Genomic DNA, 18,979 nt, shown 5'->3' on the forward strand with positions numbered 1-18,979 from the left:
GATGGCTAAATTTTATAATGCAAAATAATAAATAGTAATAATAACAATGGTGTAGATTGCACTGCCTCTTCTAACAAGGGAACCTCCCCATCGCAACCCCCTCAGATTTAGTTATAAGTTGGCACAGTGGATAGGCCTTGAAAAACTGAACACAGATCAATCGAGAAAACAGGAAGAAGTTGTGTGCAACTATGAAAAAAAAGGCAAAATATACAAACTGAGTAGTCCATGTGCAAGATATGTAACATCAAGGACTACCAAATGTCAGGAGCGTTGTGGTCTCGTGGTTAGCGTGAGCAACTGCGGAACGAAAGGTCCTTAGTTCAAGTCTTCCTTTGAGTGAATATTTTAATTTTTTATTTTCAGACAATTCTGTGACGCACATGCCGTCGCGAGTGTCGTATAGAATATATCAGACGTGTTTTCCTGTGGAGGAATCGGTTGACCTATGACCTTGCGATCTAATGTTATCGGTTCCCATTGGAGAGGCACGTCCTTCTGTCTACTAATCGCACGGTTTTGCGGTGCGGTCGCAAAACACAGACACTAAACTTATTACAGTGAACAGAGACGTCAATGAACGAACGGACAGATCATAACTTTGCCAAAAAAAGAAGAAAATTTTTGACTCAAGGGAAGACTTGAAGCAAGGACTTTTGGCTCCGCAGCTGCTCACGCTAACCACGGGACCACGACGCTCATGTGCTCACATTCTCCTTGAATGTTGCTTATCTTGCGCATGGACTACTCAGTTTGTATATTTTTGCTTATTTTTTTCATAGTTCCACACAACTTCTTCCTGTTTTCTCGATTGATCTATGTTCAGTTTTTCAAGGCCTATCCACTGTGCCAACTTATAACTAAATCTGAGGGGGGTGCGATGGGGAGGTTCCCTTGTAAGGATGAATAACCTTTCCTTGTGCGGAGGAGGTTATAGAAAGGGGAGGGGGCATTTGCCCTCTCCTGAAAACGGTCTTACAGATTTTTATTTCGTTACTGAATTTTTACACACTTCTGATACGACTGCCTGCTATTTACTAGACAGTAGTCGGACAGAAATATTGCTGCTTTAGCGGCGACTATAGAGATTGGGTTTATTTGACAGGTTGTTCACAGAAAAGTTGAGAAAGCTATTAAACAACTAAAAAATAAGAAAGCTGCCGGCTCACATGGAATCCCTGCTGAATTTTTCTAGGAAAGTGGACGTATACTCGCTCAACATGTCCTAATTTCTCATTGCCAAAATATGGAGCACTGAAATCATTCTTCCTAATTTCGCAGATACACTGACGGTTACCATCTTCAAAAAAGGCGGCAGAACTGACTGTGGTAATTACAGTGGAATACCCCACCTATCTGCTGCTGCAAAAATACTTGCTCGAATTCTGCCCATCCGCCTGATAGCCTCCGATACAGTTCGTTTACCTGAAACAGTGCGGATTTCGATGCACTCGAAATACCAGAGTTATGATTTTCTGTGCCAGAAAAATGCAAGAAGCAGAAGTGTGAAGAACAACAGCATCCTCTGTACCTGGCACTCACAGAACTCGTCAAGGCTTTTGACTCAGTCAAGGGAGATGCCTTTGGAATAGCTAAAACTGTCCTGTGAAGTACATTAACATTGTCAGATTACTGCACGATAACATGAATGACATGGTTCTTGTCAACAACAGCCCTGGAGAGAATTCCGAAATCACAACGGATGTGAAGCAAGGTTGTGTGATAGGTACCACTTTGGTTTAATATTTGTTGGAGCTATATCTTGTCGACGGAAAGCTGCCAAGTGGACTTATAAATACACTGAAACGCCAAAGAAACTGATATAGGCGTGAGTAGTCAAATACAGGCGGAATACGGCGCCGCGGTCGGCAAAGCATCTATAAGACAACAAATGTCTGGCTTAGTTTTTGTTAGATCGGTTACTGCTGTTTCTATGGCAGGTTATCAAGATTTAAGTGAGTTTGAACGTGGTGTTATAGTCGGTGCACGAGCGATGCTACACAGCATCTCTGAGGCAGCAATGAAGGGATTTTCACGTACGAACTGTGGTGTCACCGCCAGACACCACACTTGCTAGGTGGTAGCTTAAATCGGCCGCGGTCCATTAGTACATGTCGGACCCGCGTGTCGCCACTGTCAGGATCGCAGACCGAGCGCCACCACAAGGCAGGTCTCGAGAGACATACTAGCACTCGCCCCAGTTGTACGACGACGTTGCTGGCGACTACACCGACGAAGCCTTTCTCTCATTTGCCGAGAGACAGTTAGAATAGCCTTCAGCTAAGTTAATGGCTACGACCTAGCAAGGCGCCATTAACCATTTGTAACGTTGCATGTACCTCAAGATAGAGTCTCACTTGTATCATCCAGAATGCTGTATACCAAAGGACAATATAAAAGTTAAGTGTTCTAGTAGCTACGTTCTTTTCTTTATCACATTCATTACGAATCCTATTCCAGACTTAACGCCAGACGGCGTGAGTTGACGCGTGCCCTTTCGGCTACTTCACTGTGGACTGGCTGCCTTAACAGTCCACTACACGAACATTTCGCTAGTGTACCGTGAATATCAGGAATCCGGTAAAACATCAAATCCCCGATATCGCTGCGGCTGGGAAAAGATCCTCGAGAAGGGGACGAACATCGACTGAAGAGAATCATTCAACGTGACAGAAGTGCGACCCATCCCAAGATGCTGCAGATTTCAATGCTGTGCCATCCACATGTGTCAACGTGCGAACCATTAAACGAAACATAATCGATATGGGCTTTCGGAACCGAAGGCCCACTCGTCTACCCTTGACGACTGCACGACACAAAGCTTTACGCCTCGCCTGGGCCCGTCAACGCCGACATTCGACTGTTGATGACTGGAAATATGTTTCCAGGTCGGACGAGTCTCGTTTCACTTTGCATCGAGTGGGTGGAGGTGTACGGATATGGAGACAACCTCAAGAATCCATGGCGCGGTACTTTTACGATGTAACATTGTCCATGAGTCCGAGCGAAGGTATCAACTGCTATCGCGAAGTTCGGGAGAGGAGAGGTCTTGCTTTCGCCTCCAACAATGACGAGGTCTCTTATCTCCCGTTCTCCATGTGGGAATTGGACACAGCATTAACCGCAGCCTGCGAGACTGCCCCGGGGCCAAACTTGATACATTATAGTATGATTATGCTCCTTAACCCTCTTGCTTGCCTTCTTTAACATGATATGGAGAGTTGGAGAATATCCTGTCCTTGGAGGGAATCCGTAATGATCCCCATTCTTATACCAGGAAAGGACCGCACACTCCCAGGCAGCTATCTGAGTGTCGCTCTTGCGAGTTTTGTAGGACAGACACTACAGCGCATGGTCAGCTCCCGACTAGTCTGGACTCTGGAATTCGAAATCTCCTCAGTTACTTCCGGTGTTGGTTTAGACAATATCGTTCCACTCTTGATAACATCATCCTACTGGGGGCGGCTACACTGGAGACATTCCTACGAAAGCAGCATTTAAGCATTTAATGTCCATCGCTTTTGGCATTGAAGAGGCGGCGTGCTGATCACATGCCGCCTGTGGCCTGAGGATGACACGGTGACCGGTCGGTAGAGCTGGGCCTTCATGGCCTGTTCGGGAGGAGTTTAGTTTTTTTGTTCGGCAGTTGCGATCAATGGCAGTGAGGACTTCTGTGCAGTGCTCATTGTCTGTGGATGATTTTCCTATTTTCTTTTCCGCTTCTGGTCCCACATCTTCCTATCGTTAGTTACAGATGACCCTTTAGAAGAATGGTCTGCCCAGACAGGTTTTAATTTCTCGCCAGATAAAGCAGTTTGTATTGATTTTAATGGTGATCGTTCTCCTTTTACACCTCCGGAACTGAAGCTGTGGGGTACTGTTTTACATATTGCGGAGATGGCGTGGTTTTTATGTCTCTTGTGTGATAGCAGACTTATTTGGCTGCCACATCTCAAGGAGCTCAAAATAAGATCCCTTAAGGAGCTGGATGCCATGAAGTGCTTGAATGTGAAGAACTGGGGTCCAGATAGAGCCTGCTTGCAGCGGCCCTATAAAAGTTTTGTGCCATCACGTCGTGATTATGGCTGTGGTTCGGCACCACCAACGTATTTAATGATGCTGGACTCCGTACACGACGAGGGCATCAGATTGGCCACAGGAGCCTATAGGACGAGCCTTATACCGAGCTTGTATGCAGAGGCAGCGGAACGGCCATTAGCTGCTCGGCGGTGGTCGCTTGTGGCTAAACAGGCGCTCAAGCTGTAGTGTCGGCAGACTTGCCAACACTACGCACACTAATTGAAAGAGGCGGCCAAGATGCACGCGCTAACTCACGAAGGATGGAGTGAGGTCTGAAACAGGAGACTTAATGAATGCTATAAAGAAAATACGTAACTTCTGGACTACTTAACTTTTAATCCTTCCTTTGTATACATCGTTCTTGATGAGACATCTGGAGATTGTGGCGATACAAGTGCGACTCTTTAGATACAAGCTATCTAAGGCTAATGGCGCCTTGCTAGGTAGTAGACATGGACTTAGCGGAAGGCTATTCTAAATGTCTCTCGGCAAATGAGAGAAAAGGCTTCGTCCGTATAGTCGCTAGCAACGTCGTCGTACAACTGGGGCGAGTTCTCGTACGTCTCTCGAGACCTGCCGTGTGGTGGCGCTCGGTCTGCGATCACACAGTGGCGACACGCGGGTCCGACATGTACTAATGGACCGCGGCCGATTTAAGCTACCACCTAGCAAGTATGGTGTCTGGCAGTGACACCACACAAGCTACAGTCGCTTCCGACTTAGCTGGCTTTCCCTGCAGCTATTAATATCTGCAAATCCTTGGAAACACTCTATCGCACTCGTCCACGAGGGACGAAACCGTTCTTCGGCAAACATACAGAGGGGATGTTTGGTGCAAAGCTCCATCCTGATTGTTACTGAAACCTAGAATAAATTTAGATTTGATAGAGTTTGTTCACTCCAGATTACGTATTTAAAAACAAATTTGTTATTTTAACTGAGTACCAGGACTTTAACGTAGTACATGGTTCCAAACAGGGGGATGCCATCGGTTGTTCTTTTTCCTGCCTTTGCCTCTAGGTTCCACCTGCCTAGTGAGTTCACTATCTTCTACGCCGAACTCTATGCGATTCTTAAAGCTGTGGACCAGACGAAACGTGAACGCGGATCCAAATTTCTCATCTGCTCTGACTCGCTTAGTGCGCCGCAGCCAGTCCAATTCATGTACCCGGAACTTCCAAGATGCCATGCTACGCTTGCAAAGACAACGAAAGGAGGTCTCATTCTTCTGTGTACTAGGATGGGTGGGTAACCGTGGGAATGAATTAGCCGATACCAGCCAAGGAGGCATTTACCCTTCCCAGCGTAACCGACTGCACTATTTCTCGGTGCGACACGCTGTGGTTACTGCTAAGGTCTGTCATGCGTCATTGGGAAGAAAAGTGGCTGGGCATGACGGAGAATAAGTTGCGATCAATAAAAGAGACTGTTAGGACAAGGTGCACCTCCTATCCGCCAGTTAGAATTGATGAAGTCTGTTTAATGCGACTTCGAATGGGACACAGCCCCCTGACCGATGGCTTCCTTTTCAGACGTGAAGGATCACATATGTGCATGCGGTGTGGCGATTACGGGTCGCCACATTTTAACCGATTGTGTTTTATGTAATGACGAGACGGTACAAGCTGGTTTACTGACAACCCTGCCCTCAATTTAGGTGATAATGAGCTGAATGTTGCACCTATTTTACAATTTTGTGTTTTATCTTCCCTTCTATCTAAGCTCTTAGGTCGAAAATTTTAGCGTGTTAGAGGACGACTGGCTAATCCAGTTATTATTTTCTTGATCCGCCATTTTCTGGACTTGCCTCTTAGTGTCTATCCAGAGTTGATATCGTTGTCTCCAACTGTCTGCCTTCACTGGCTCACTCCAGAGCAGTCGTATGTTTTACGTAAAAAAGAGTACAGTGGAGCGTATGTGGTCTTATGTTGTATTTTAAGCTATCCTCGTTTTGTGTACGATAGCCTCATTCTTCTCAAATGGTTGAAATGGCTCTAAGCACTATGGGACGTAACATCTGAGGTCATCAGTCCCATAGTCTTAGTACTATGTAAACCTAACTAACCTAAGGACATCACTCACATCCATGCTAGAGGCAGGATTCGAACCTGCGACTGTAGCAGTCGCGCGGTTCCGGACTGAAGTGCCTAGAACCACTCGACCACAGCTGCCGGCTTCATTCGCCTCATACAGTTAACGTATGTGCGCTGATGAGCGCGATGTTAGAGCCCTAAACATGCAACAAGAACAACAACAACAACCACAACCATGATGCTACGTTCTAATTCAGATACGTTAAATCCACTTACAGGCAGCCTAGGTAACGAAAGTATTCGACGCTGGCATATTCATTTGGCTAGTAATACATTAAGTTAGATAACTGTTACTGCCAGTGTTAGAAACGTGGTGTTTGTTTATTTACTGTCTGAATACGCGTTCAATACGGCAGAGAGAAATGCTGTTTTTTCGTTGCCAGTGGGACTTACGGGATTTTCCCATTATACGAGTAGAATATTGTTAAGGATGTTCAGGGTGTATGAAATTCCGTGAAGGCTTGTATAGAAGCGTGAATAATTAGCAATCCACAATGAAGAAGAAAATTATTTTACATTGATTTTCTGAAAAGGGCGTCATATATGCACTGCTGTGGATGTTCTCTTGTTAACTGCTTTTGATACTGTGAGAAACTGAAGCTGCAGTCTTGCAAAATAATGTAGGGAAGCTCTTCACCGCCTTTTTTTCTACTTTTTTTTAGAGCTTTTCTCCTTTGAGTACAATGAAGAAGTGCGGGACACAACAATTTCATGCCGACTGTTACAATGCTTAAAACACGGAAAATTCTCCAGCAAGTTTTTGTAGCGTGGGAAGAATGCCGATCGGCAGTCCATACCACAAGCAAGGGCGATAAACGCATTTAAAGAAGAAACATCACCGAACTGAAGCGATCTAAAAGCGAGCGTTACCGAAGTAACGGACTGGAGCAGAGTACTTGTTGACGTCAACTCGCATCTGAAATACGTGAACTGGTAAAATCATTAGTGGGGAAAATGGATGTCAGATTTGCTTTTGTTAGAAGCTCTCTGGGAAAGTGCATTGAATGTGTAATGGAACTCGCATACACGACGATAATGTAGCTAACTGTGGAACACTGTTCGAGCTTTTGCAGCAGTAATAAATAAGGCATGACAACACACTCTGAACGGATGCAGCGAAGCGCTGCCGGGATGAAACAGGTCAACATAGTCCCGTACAAAACAGGAACAGAGATGTTCGGGAAACATAAATATGGCTCATGGGAGAGAGCCGATGTTGTCCTCATCAAAAACTGACGAGCAATTAAAAAAAAAAAAAACGTGTTTGGAAGAGACAGTGTGATGATTCTCCTGCCACCATCGTATAGTTCGAGTAGGGATTATGGTAATTACACAAGAAAGATTGCGCTGTATGCAATGGCACGCAGTAAATTTTGCGCTCACTCGACACGAAAATCGAATAGGACTGAATATTGCTAACATAGTTTCACGTCTTCTCTTATAAAAAAAAAACAACTATATAGCTGTTGCTGACTGCCCTTTCGTTAATTGTTGCTTTTATAAAAATTGTTTTTGCTCCTTCTGGTTTATTTAATTATTTTTGATTATTATTGGCGTAACAACGCATATAGGGAAAGAGTGACGTGAAATTCTTTTAACAATGCTGTGCTTTTAATTGCTTTATCTTCGTTACCTTTTTTAGCAAAATAAAATGATGGAAGTATTATTGTTCTGAATCTGGCCTACAATTTAAAGAACGATTTTTTAGTAACTGCAACTCATGCTAAGTATCAATATATCTTTCCTACTTCGTGATTATTCAAAGTTGAAATTAATGTCCTATGATCACTGATGTTACAGTTCGTACGATCGTTCACAAATACAAGTTTGCAGTGGATTTTATTTCTTACTAAAATGCTATTTCATACCACGGCTAGCCCAAGAACATGAGACTCTCATTAAAGAAAATTACGTATTCACTATAAAATTTAGCCAGATCAGAACGGAGCACAGCAAGTTTCCTATCAGATTCTTTAGGTACATAAAATTATTTGCACTGAAAATTATATCCTATCAGCAGCCCGCGTCAACCTGCAACACATCATAAAATCTGCTGATCTTCACTGCCAGCCTGGGAGCTAAAAGAAATAATATTATTTTTTACTATTATTTTACCGCTTCCTTGCGGTATACTCGACTATATTGTAAGTCGTTTAAATACGCCGCGGCAGCGGCTCTTCTTTCTCCACACAGCTCAGCTCCACAGATAATATTTTTATATGGCTGAAAAATATCTTAACAGGATGGGATAATAGGCAGGCACACTTTAACATTTAAGTAACACAAGTTTTCATTTAAACAACTCTATTTAAACATTTAAATATCTTAATAATTACAGACCTGTGTACATTCACGCGCAATGGCGTCCAATTCACAATCTCGACAAAAGAATGCTACCTCCGCGCTCTCTACGACAACAACAGGAGATCTTTATCTCGCAGCTTCTAGACTAAGAAGAACAGAGACATTGATTTACATCATGCCTTATATACAAATTCATTTGGTGATCTTTGTACAACATTTATCTTCTGTGTCGGTCTTATTACTCACCGACACAGACGTTCTCAAAAATAAAAAAATAAAGAAAATAATACATAATTTTACATAATGACACAATATGACACATCTAATATTTTAATTATTACATAATATATTGTCTTTGTTTATTACAAGACGTTACACTGCCCCCTGGCAGCATTTGACTAACGATGAAAATGTTCGGCAATATGCTGCCACTAACGTCTGTCTTGTTTATGGTTTATTACTTTGGTTGGAACATTCACTTTACACTACTCAGTTCTTTTACACTGTAGATTTAATTACACTTCGTATACTGTTCTTACACTTTGCGAGGTGACCGTCAACCTAGTCCCAGGGTCATTACATTTATTTGGCTCCCCCATTCGGGCTACGTGCGATCAGAAAACCTGGGAAAACTGCGCCGGAGCCATGGTCATCTCACGAAAAGTTTAGACTCTATTCAATGTCCACATATAACAAAGGCTATTTGTGATAGCATGCTACACTTTTAGTCTCTTTGTTATCAATATACTACTTGTATTCTGGATTGTTATGAAAGTCACTTATTACACATTTTTACAATAGTATAATGAACCGTCTTTGCACTTACTCGCGACAGTTGGTTTAAAATGTCTAGCATTCGTGCGAGTATCTTTCATTAACATGACGCAAACATATTAGATCGATACATCACTAAATCCATGAATATTGTGAGTTCGTGTTGGATAACAACAAAAAAAATGTTTATCACGTCATTGCGTGTCCATTAAACACCATTCATGTTAGCACATTATACATATAGTTAATAGTTCATTTGAATGACAACAATGTGGTATGGAGCTGGCGGCGCGAAGCAATTGTTGAGTAGCGTCGTCTGGAACGCCGCGTACCGACGGCCGCTGGGTTCGACGACCGGCTCTCAATAACAGTGAGGTCGTGCTAGCGTGGCGCCCAAGCAGTCGCGAACCGCGCTGAACCATTCGCTGTTGTCGGCGAGTGGCAGTGGTTTACCGCAACCGGCTGGATGGCGGCACGGCACTCGTCTCTGCTTCTCCGCATGGCTCCCCGTCGTGGCGCATGAAACAAACATTCCACAATGGTGTACTGTCTTTAAGAACACAGATTACTAGCTGTGGAAGAAGAGGCAATTTGTTAAAAGCGTTTATTGTTCAGTAAGCCGTCGCTTCACTGGTATGCACAGGATGTTTTGACGTGATAACAGGTTTTTTGTGGCATCGTGACACTGGTATTCAGAGTTCGTCACACGCACATTGTACTACACGTTTTCACTCACTTCCACGGTTGATGCACTGCCAGAGCGTCTTTCAACACGCGAAAATGGTTCGTTACACTCATACTACATGTCTCCGTTGAGCGATGTTTGTGTAAATCGTCTCCGAACGGATCAATAACTACTGTTTTTATACACTGTCTATTGTTCGTTGAGCACTGCACTAGGACAGTCTATCACTCAACACTAGATTTATCGACGTATATATTGGTGCAGATACAACAGTCATTTTCTGTCCCTACTACACACAATATTCCGTCCTGTCCTTAAGTGTTTATGCACACAGTTTATTTTTTAACACCTTTTAACTGTTCTTTGCATAGTCACTCTGATTTACATAGCATTTATTTGTTTTCACTTTATCACAACATACTCTTCATATTGTTGCTAGGCGTATTTGGCCCTTTTGTAAATTTCTTTTTTAACGGTGTGTGAATTTTTTTTTTTTTTTTATACATATTTTTTTTTTTTTTCTTAGTGTAGCTTGCCTGATTATCACCCATCTATCAAACAGATTTTACCATGTGCATGACAGCTTGACTCGGGCATATTGTTCAATAAATACTTCGTTCAGCAATAACATTATTTTTAATGATTTTTCCTATATGACTACAGTGTAGGTTCTGCATTGTCTGACTTAACTCGCGTATCGCGTAATGAATATTCAAGGTCGTGTACCAAGTACACAGGCTTCAATTGAAGCATTGCTACATACAGAACGGAGTTTCCACGGAACGGGCTCGTTTTTAATTAGGTTCTGCTCCAGTGTCGTTCTCAAATCACTACTGGCAGCCAACATCACATTACATCATTGTTGCATATTGCAAAGTCAATGTCTGGCTAGTAAAGACTCTCTCTCTCAGGGTTTCTTATCCTAATACAATTACAGCAATTCCCTTACTCTATAAGATTGCATCATTAATTGCACTTACACACTACACATAGAAAATGGTTCAAGAAATTAATCCTTTATACAACAAGAAAATTGTTCATGTTTTAATAAGCACATAATATCTTAATGACTAATTGTCTGTAAACAAAATCTGTCCTGTGTAAGCTATTGCTCACTTTCTGGTTCCACTTCCTCCCAACTTCATTACACACAAATTTCTTTCTAAATACTAACACACTTATATTCTAAAACACAATTAAAATCTTTTTACACCTATTACTCTTTATATATTATGTGTCACTGAATAAATAACTTCACGTCTTTACGTGGATATAATCCTTTGATCTTCCCCGTATGGGAATGTGCTAACAAATAGCTACTAATTCCCTCCTCGACCAAGGGATGGAGTAGGTTGCGCGACAGTATGTATTATGGGGTATCACCTCTATGTGATAGTGGTACCCTTTGACTATTCCTGGACGGTCGGTAAATACCATAGTATATTCCGATAGCAGCTGCGTCAACTGTTGCTTTTGCGTATCATTTAAACCTTCCGATTCGTGCACTTTAGTCTGAAATGCCTCAACATTTGTTTCGAAATTTTGATCCTCTAAGTTCGGGTAATAGAGGTCTGTTGCATGTGAAAAATCATCGATGTGTAGTACCCAAGGGTTCCTACCTTTGATATCGATTCGATTACAGCACGGCACAAGTACCTCCTTCGATTTCATCATAGATAATTCAATCCTTCTACCCCTATTAATTATGCTTAGTTTCCCCACGGAGAGGTCGATCAATGCGTCCCTCTCACGGAGAAAATCTACTCCCAGAATGCAGGCCACCTTCAATCCTTTAACCACGAGGAACGAGCTCACTATGGCTTCGCCCTCCTTATAAATCTCCACCTGCACCTGGTACTTAACTGATTGGCTCTGTGCACTAATGGCTCCAGACACCTTACAATTATTAACCGGGAAGGTCGGAATACTATGTCCCTTTCCCAGTGCTTTAAATAGCTCCATACTCATCACACTTACTGAGGCACCTGTGTCGATAATTATGTTTACTGCAACATCATTGATTCTAGCTTCAATAATAGCTTGCACATTTTCGTTATTATCCTTCTTACATTCGTGCGGTTCGTTCAGCAGATCTTTATCCATACTGACACCTTCGTTGTATCGCAGCATGCGTATCCCAGGTCTATTACTGTTATTACTCGAGTTGCTCTCACTCCATCCCTCGGCCGTCGATGGAGAGCATATCGAGGCCGATTCTAGTTTGTTGGATTAGTTACTTGGGAGGTACTTGGACGGCTATTGTCCGCGACCTCCACTATATGTACGTTCTGATTTGTAGGCCGCCACGGCTGCGCAATAGGCGCGTTTTGCGGTGGTGGTCTATTGTTGTCATACCGGTCACTAGCCTGTCGCTCTGGGCTTCTACACTGATTCTGTTGCCAATTTCGATTACTATCATTATAATTACTCTGCCACTGACCTCGCGCATTTTTCCAGCGGTTGGTCCCTGACATTCCGGATTCGTATCTGTCGTCAAATCGACGCTTTTTGTTATAATTTGGTTGTCCATACCCGTTTTGGCCTCTACCGTTACTACCATTTTGCGATTGTTCTTGTCGCTTGCTACCACCCCCACCATTTCTGTGGTTGTGGTTCTGTGCACTACTGTTTCTGTCGTGATTACATCCTGACCCATTATTCCGCAAATGGTTGCACGCCGATTTTACATCTTCCTGTATCAAATCTATGGAATCTAGGACCGACAGGAAGTTTTCCATGTCGCTTTCTGGTACATGTATTAACTTCTCCTTGATCTGGATTGGTAAATGGGATTTGAGTAGTCTTATTATGTCTCTCGGTGATATAGGCTCGTCCCAGTAGCGGGTTTTGTTTATATATTTTTCAAAGTACCGCCTCAAATTCCCAAGACGGGGTGAGTACGGTTCGGGATTATATACCTCTTTTCTTAGTCGCTCTTGTATACAAGGCGACCAATATTTCGATAAAAATGCCCTTTCAAACTGTTCGTATGTCTTGCAGCTGTCTGCTACTTCTGTAGCCCACAGTGCTGCGTCACCTTGAATGTACGACATTACGTATTGTATTTTCTGTGTTTCGTTCCATACACTGGGTAAGATATTTTTAAAGCTTTTTATAAATACCACTGGGTGTACTGATTTCCTTTCAGTAGTAAATGTTTGAAATTGTCTATTTTTAATTAAACTTTCTTCCACTAATATTTTTGAACTACATGGGTTTGCTGCTGGGACATATGCTGTGTGCTCCGAACCGGAGCTACAGCTCTTCGCATTATCGACTACAGATTCCCCATTGTTGTATCGCATATAAGTTTGTGCGTTGCCAAAACCATGGGCTGTTGGCGACAGAGGTTCCTGTTCCACATGTTTCCTGCTTTGTGCTAAACCTTTCTCCAGTTCGGATATCCGTTTGTTAACATTCACTTGCCACTGCGGAATATCCTCACTGAGTATTTGTTTAATGGTTTGCACATCGTTCTGTACCTGACTATTTACGGCGGTACTGAACGATTCTGAATCTCTATTTGCTATTGCTGCTTCTACTTTAGAATTAATATTCGTGTCAATCTCAGTCTCCTTCACTTCTATCCATGATTTAAATTCTGTTTCAATTTTATTTGCCTGTTCATTCCACTTCTGCTCTACAAGCTGTGTGGAATCTATTTCTAGCTTTTCTACTCTGTTGGCTAAGACACCTATTTCATCTACCATGTTAGTGTTTGCTACTTGCAGGTGGGTGACCTGTTCAGTCAGCTCCTGCACGGCCTTAGGCATCGACTCGTAATTCTTTTTCATATCTGCTATCTCTTTTTTCATATTTTCTAACGATTGCACAAGTTGCTGGTCCCGCTCGGCTTGCTGGCGATCTCGCTCGGCTTGCTGGCGATCTCGCTCGGCTTGCTGGGCAAGTAAATTTTCTTCTAGCCTGCGATCTCGCTCAGCTTGCTGGCGATCTCGCTCAACTTGCTGTTGCGCAAATTTTGCCTGGTAATCTAGCACACGCTCTAATATAGCCTGAATTGAATACCCACCAGGCAGATTACCACTCTCTGGTTCCTGCTTTTCTGGTGGTGGCACAATTTCTTTATCTACATCGACTTGAGGACTAGTGGGCGGTGGCACTACTTCCTGTGCCCCTGCCCCCACATTTTCGCCTGTTATATCTTCAAAGAGAGTACTAGTACTACTTGAGGCACCCGGTTCCACATTTCCTTCACTAGCTAATTGTTGTTCTTCAGTATCCATATTGCTTGGACGTTGACTACGCAACTTAACCATATTCCTAAATTGCTTACTAAAACACGAAATCTAACAGTTTTTCCCCTTGCACACAAAATACATCACTTTATATATACACTACACGGCACACTAAAAATTACTATCTACATCAACTTTGTCCTGTCACAAATACTAACATCAAACTACGTACAGTATGCACACCACTAGCGATATGAGATTACTTCACTGGAGCTCAACTTCTACAAACAGGACAACTACACTGTAGTCTTACCTTTAGTTTCTATTATCTCGGGGTCCGGCTGCCCCCGGATTACGTAGTCGTTAGAGCTTCTCAGTACAATCAGGATCGTCTTCTCAAACTCGCTTGCAGTAGTACGTTTTGTCATGTAAGAGTGTTTGAACATTCATTAATACATAGCATAGATCATGATATACATACATTTAACACTAAATACATATACATATACACCTACATAACAATAGACACTGAAAGAAAATACATAAAATTTTATAATTGTGGCCACTGCAAATTCGGGCCCCGCGTTTTTGGGCGACAGTTTCACGTCTTCTTTCTTAAAAAAAAACTATTATAGCTGTTGCTGACTGCCCTTTCGTTAATTGTTGCTTTTATAAAAATTGTTTTTGCTCCTTCTGGTTTATTTAATTATTTTTGATTATTATTGGCGTAACAACGCATATAGGGAAAGAGTGACGTGAAATTCTTTTAACAATGCTGTGCTTTTAATTGCTTTATCTTCGTTACCTTTTTTAGCAAAATAAAATGATGGAAGTATTATTGTTCTGAATCTGGCCTACAATTTAAAGAACGATTTTTTAGTAACTGCAACTCATGCTAAGTATCAATATATCTTTCCTACTTCGTGATTATTCAAAGTTGAAATTAATGTCCTATGATCACTGATGTTACAGTTCGTACGATCGTTCACAAATACAAGTTTGCAGTGGATTTTATTTCTTACTAAAATGCTATTTCATACCACGGCTAGCCCAAGAACATGAGACTCTCATTAAAGAAAATTACGTATTCACTATAAAATTTAGCCAGATCAGAACGGAGCACAGCAAGTTTCCTATCAGATTCTTTAGGTACATAAAATTATTTGCACTGAAAATTATATCCTATCAGCAGCCCGCGTCAACCTGCAACACATCATAAAATCTGCTGATCTTCACTGCCAGCCTGGGAGCTAAAAGAAATAATATTATTTTTTACTATTATTTTACCGCTTCCTTGCGGTATACTCGACTATATTGTAAGTCGTTTAAATACGCCGCGGCAGCGGCTCTTCTTTCTCCACACAGCTCAGCTCCACAGATAATATTTTTATATGGCTGAAAAATATCTTAACAGGATGGGATAATAGGCAGGCACACTTTAACATTTAAGTAACACAAGTTTTCATTTAAACAACTCTATTTAAACATTTAAATATCTTAATAATTACAGACCTGTGTACATTCACGCGCAATGGCGTCCAATTCACAATCTCGACAAAAGAATGCTACCTCCGCGCTCTCTACGACAACAACAGGAGATCTTTATCTCGCAGCTTCTAGACTAAGAAGAACAGAGACATTGATTTACATCATGCCTTATATACAAATTCATTTGGTGATCTTTGTACAACATTTATCTTCTGTGTCGGTCTTATTACTCACCGACACAGACGTTCTCAAAAATAAAAAAATAAAGAAAATAATACATAATTTTACATAATGACACAATATGACACATCTAATATTTTAATTATTACATAATATATTGTCTTTGTTTATTACAAGACGTTACAATAGGTACAAGGTACTTTCCGTCATGCGCTGTACAGTGTCTTCAACGGTAAACAAGTACAGATTCACACGTGGTCTACAGCGCCGGCACGGTAGATCAGCGTGTTTGGTCAGGGGATTAGATGCCCTCCGTATATTTAAAAAAAAAAAAAATTAATGAGTGACAGGTGTCATGGGACATCCGCTCCGAACAAATGCACAAAAAAAAAGGAAGTGTAGAGTCATTCATTAGTAATCAAAACGTTCCTGTACACGGGTTCGAACCCCGAAATGGGTTAAATTTAGAATAAAAATCGTCAGCAACGGCGCCGGAAGACATGGGGCATAAGAAATCATCTTCATTCACATAACGGCCTTGACAAGGAGGGTAAAGGAGCAGACAAAATTTCAGGGCACTCTCTTGCCCTTAGGGTGGGAAACCGCCACCAGAGACGGAAAAATCAGCAATGATCGACGGCTTGAGGATGCAGAAGACAATGGAAACCACTGCATTAAAGACACGTAACGTGTATCCACAGGACAAGTGGTCTGTTGTTGGAAAAGTATCATGATGTTCTCTCCATTGGTAAGAGATTCCGGCATAAGAAACCAACGTTCTACGAGTCGGGGCATGTCAGAAGCTTGTGGTAGGATAGCTAGAAAATCTGAAAACGGAAATGCTCAGGTTCAATCTAGATGCAGAGGGCGTCAGTGAGGTGAAATAGAAAGAAACAAGGATTTCTTGTCAGATGACTATAGGGTAATACCAGCACCAGCAGAAAACGTGCGGCTGTAGGATTCATTATGAATAGGAAGGTAGGGATGAGGGCGATTGTCTGTGAAGAGTTCGATGACAGGTTTATTTTCATCAGAATCTAAAATTGACAAAGACAGTTCAGGTATACATGCCAATGTCGCAAGCCGAATATGAAAAGATAGAGAAAGTATAAAAGGATACTGAACGGGTAATTCATTACATAAAGGGAGATGAAAATCTGATAGTCGTAGGCGAAGGAGTAGAAGAAAGTGTTACGGGAGAATGTGAGCTTGGTGTTAGGAGAAAAACTAATGGAGTTCTGCAGGAAGTAATAGCGAATACTCTGTTCAAGAATCACAAAAGGAGGCGGTATACTTGGCAAAAGGCCAGTAGGTACGAGAAGATTTCAGTTATATTACATTATGATCAGGCAGAGATTCCGAAATCACATACTGGATTGTAAGGCTTACCCAGGAGCAGATACAGACTCAGAAGGCAGAGATTCCGAAATCACATACTGGATTGTAAGGCTTACCCAGGAGCAGATACAGACTCAGATCACAATTTCATAGCGATGAAGAATAGGCTGAAGTTTAAGAGACTATTCAGGAAGAATCAATGGACAAAAAAGTGGGATAAGTAAGTACTAAGGAAAGAAGAGGTACGCTTGAAGTTCTCTGAGGCTATGGATACTGCGATAAGGAATAGCTCTGTAGGCAGTTCAATTGAAGAGGAATGGACATCTTTAAAAATGGCATCACAGAAGTTGGAAAGAAAAACATAAGTACAAAGAAGGTAACTGCGATGAAATCATGGGTAACAGAAGAAATACTTCAGTTGATCGATGAAAGAAAGAAGTACAAAAATCCTAGGGGAAATTCAAGAATACAGAAATACAAGTCACTTAGTAATGAAATAAATCGGAAGTACAGGGTAGCTAAGGCGAAATGGCTTCATGAAGAATGTGAAGAAATCGAAAGAGAAATGACTGTCGGAAGGACTGGCTCAGCAAATGTAAAATTCAAAACAATCTTTGGCGAAATTAAAAGTAAGTGTGGTAACATAAATAGTGGAATGGGAATTCCACTGTTAAACGCAGAGGAAAGAATGGAAAGGTGGAGAGAGTGCACTGAAGGACTGAAGGAAGGGCTGTCTGACGATGTGATAGAAGAAGAAACAGGGGTCAATATAAAAGAGATAGGGATACTGCATTAGAATCAAAATTTAAAAGAGCTTTGGAAGACTTAAGATCGAATAAGGCAAAAGGAATCGATAACATTCCATCATAATTTCTAAAATCGTTGGGGGAAGTGGCAACAAAACGACTATTCACTTTAGGTTGTAGAACGTATGAACCTGGCGATATACCATCCGACTTTCGTCAAAATGTCATCCACACAGCTCCGAAGACAGCAACAGGCGACAAGTGCGAGAATTATCGCACAATAAGCTTAACGGTTCATGCATCCACGTTACTGACAAGAATAGTACACAGCAGAATGCAAAAGAAAACTGAGGATGTGTTAGATAACGATCAGTTTGACTTCAGGGAAGGTCAAGGCACCAGAGAGGCAATTCTGACGTGTGGCTGATAATGAAAGTGAGACTAAATAAAAACCAACATGAGTTCATAGGATATGTCAACTTGGGAAAAGCGTTCGATAATGTCAAATGATGCGCTATGTTCGAAATTCTGAGAAAAATAGAGGTAAGATAGAGGGAAGCCGGGTAATACACAATATGTACAAGAAGCGAGAGGGAACAATAAGAATGGAATACTAAGAACGAAGTGCTCGGATTAAAAAAGGTTTAAGAAGGAATGTAGTTTTTCGCCCTTAATGTTCAGTCTATACAAGATGAAAATAAAAGAAAAATTCAAGAGTGGAATTAAAATTCAAGGTGAAAGGATATGAATGATAACTAAAAGTGAAGAAGAATTACAGGATCTGCTGAATGGAATGAACAGTTTAATGAGTACAGAATATGTACTGAGAATAAATCGAAGAAAGACGAAAGTAATTAGAAGTAGCAGAAATGAAAGCAGCGAGAAACTTAACATCGGAATTGAAGATTACGAAGTAGATGAAGTTAAGGAATTCTGCTGTCTAAGCAGCAAAATAACCCATATCGAACGGAGCAAGGACATAAAAGCAGGTTAGCGCTGGCAGAAAGTGCATTCCTGGCCAGGAGAAGTGTATTAGTATCAAACATAGTACTTAAAGTGAGAAAGAAATTTGTGAGAACGTACATTTGGATTACA

The sequence above is a fragment of the Schistocerca nitens genome, chromosome 4 (genome assembly GCF_023898315.1).
Source record: "Schistocerca nitens isolate TAMUIC-IGC-003100 chromosome 4, iqSchNite1.1, whole genome shotgun sequence".
NCBI classification, from domain to species: domain Eukaryota; kingdom Metazoa; phylum Arthropoda; class Insecta; order Orthoptera; family Acrididae; genus Schistocerca; species Schistocerca nitens.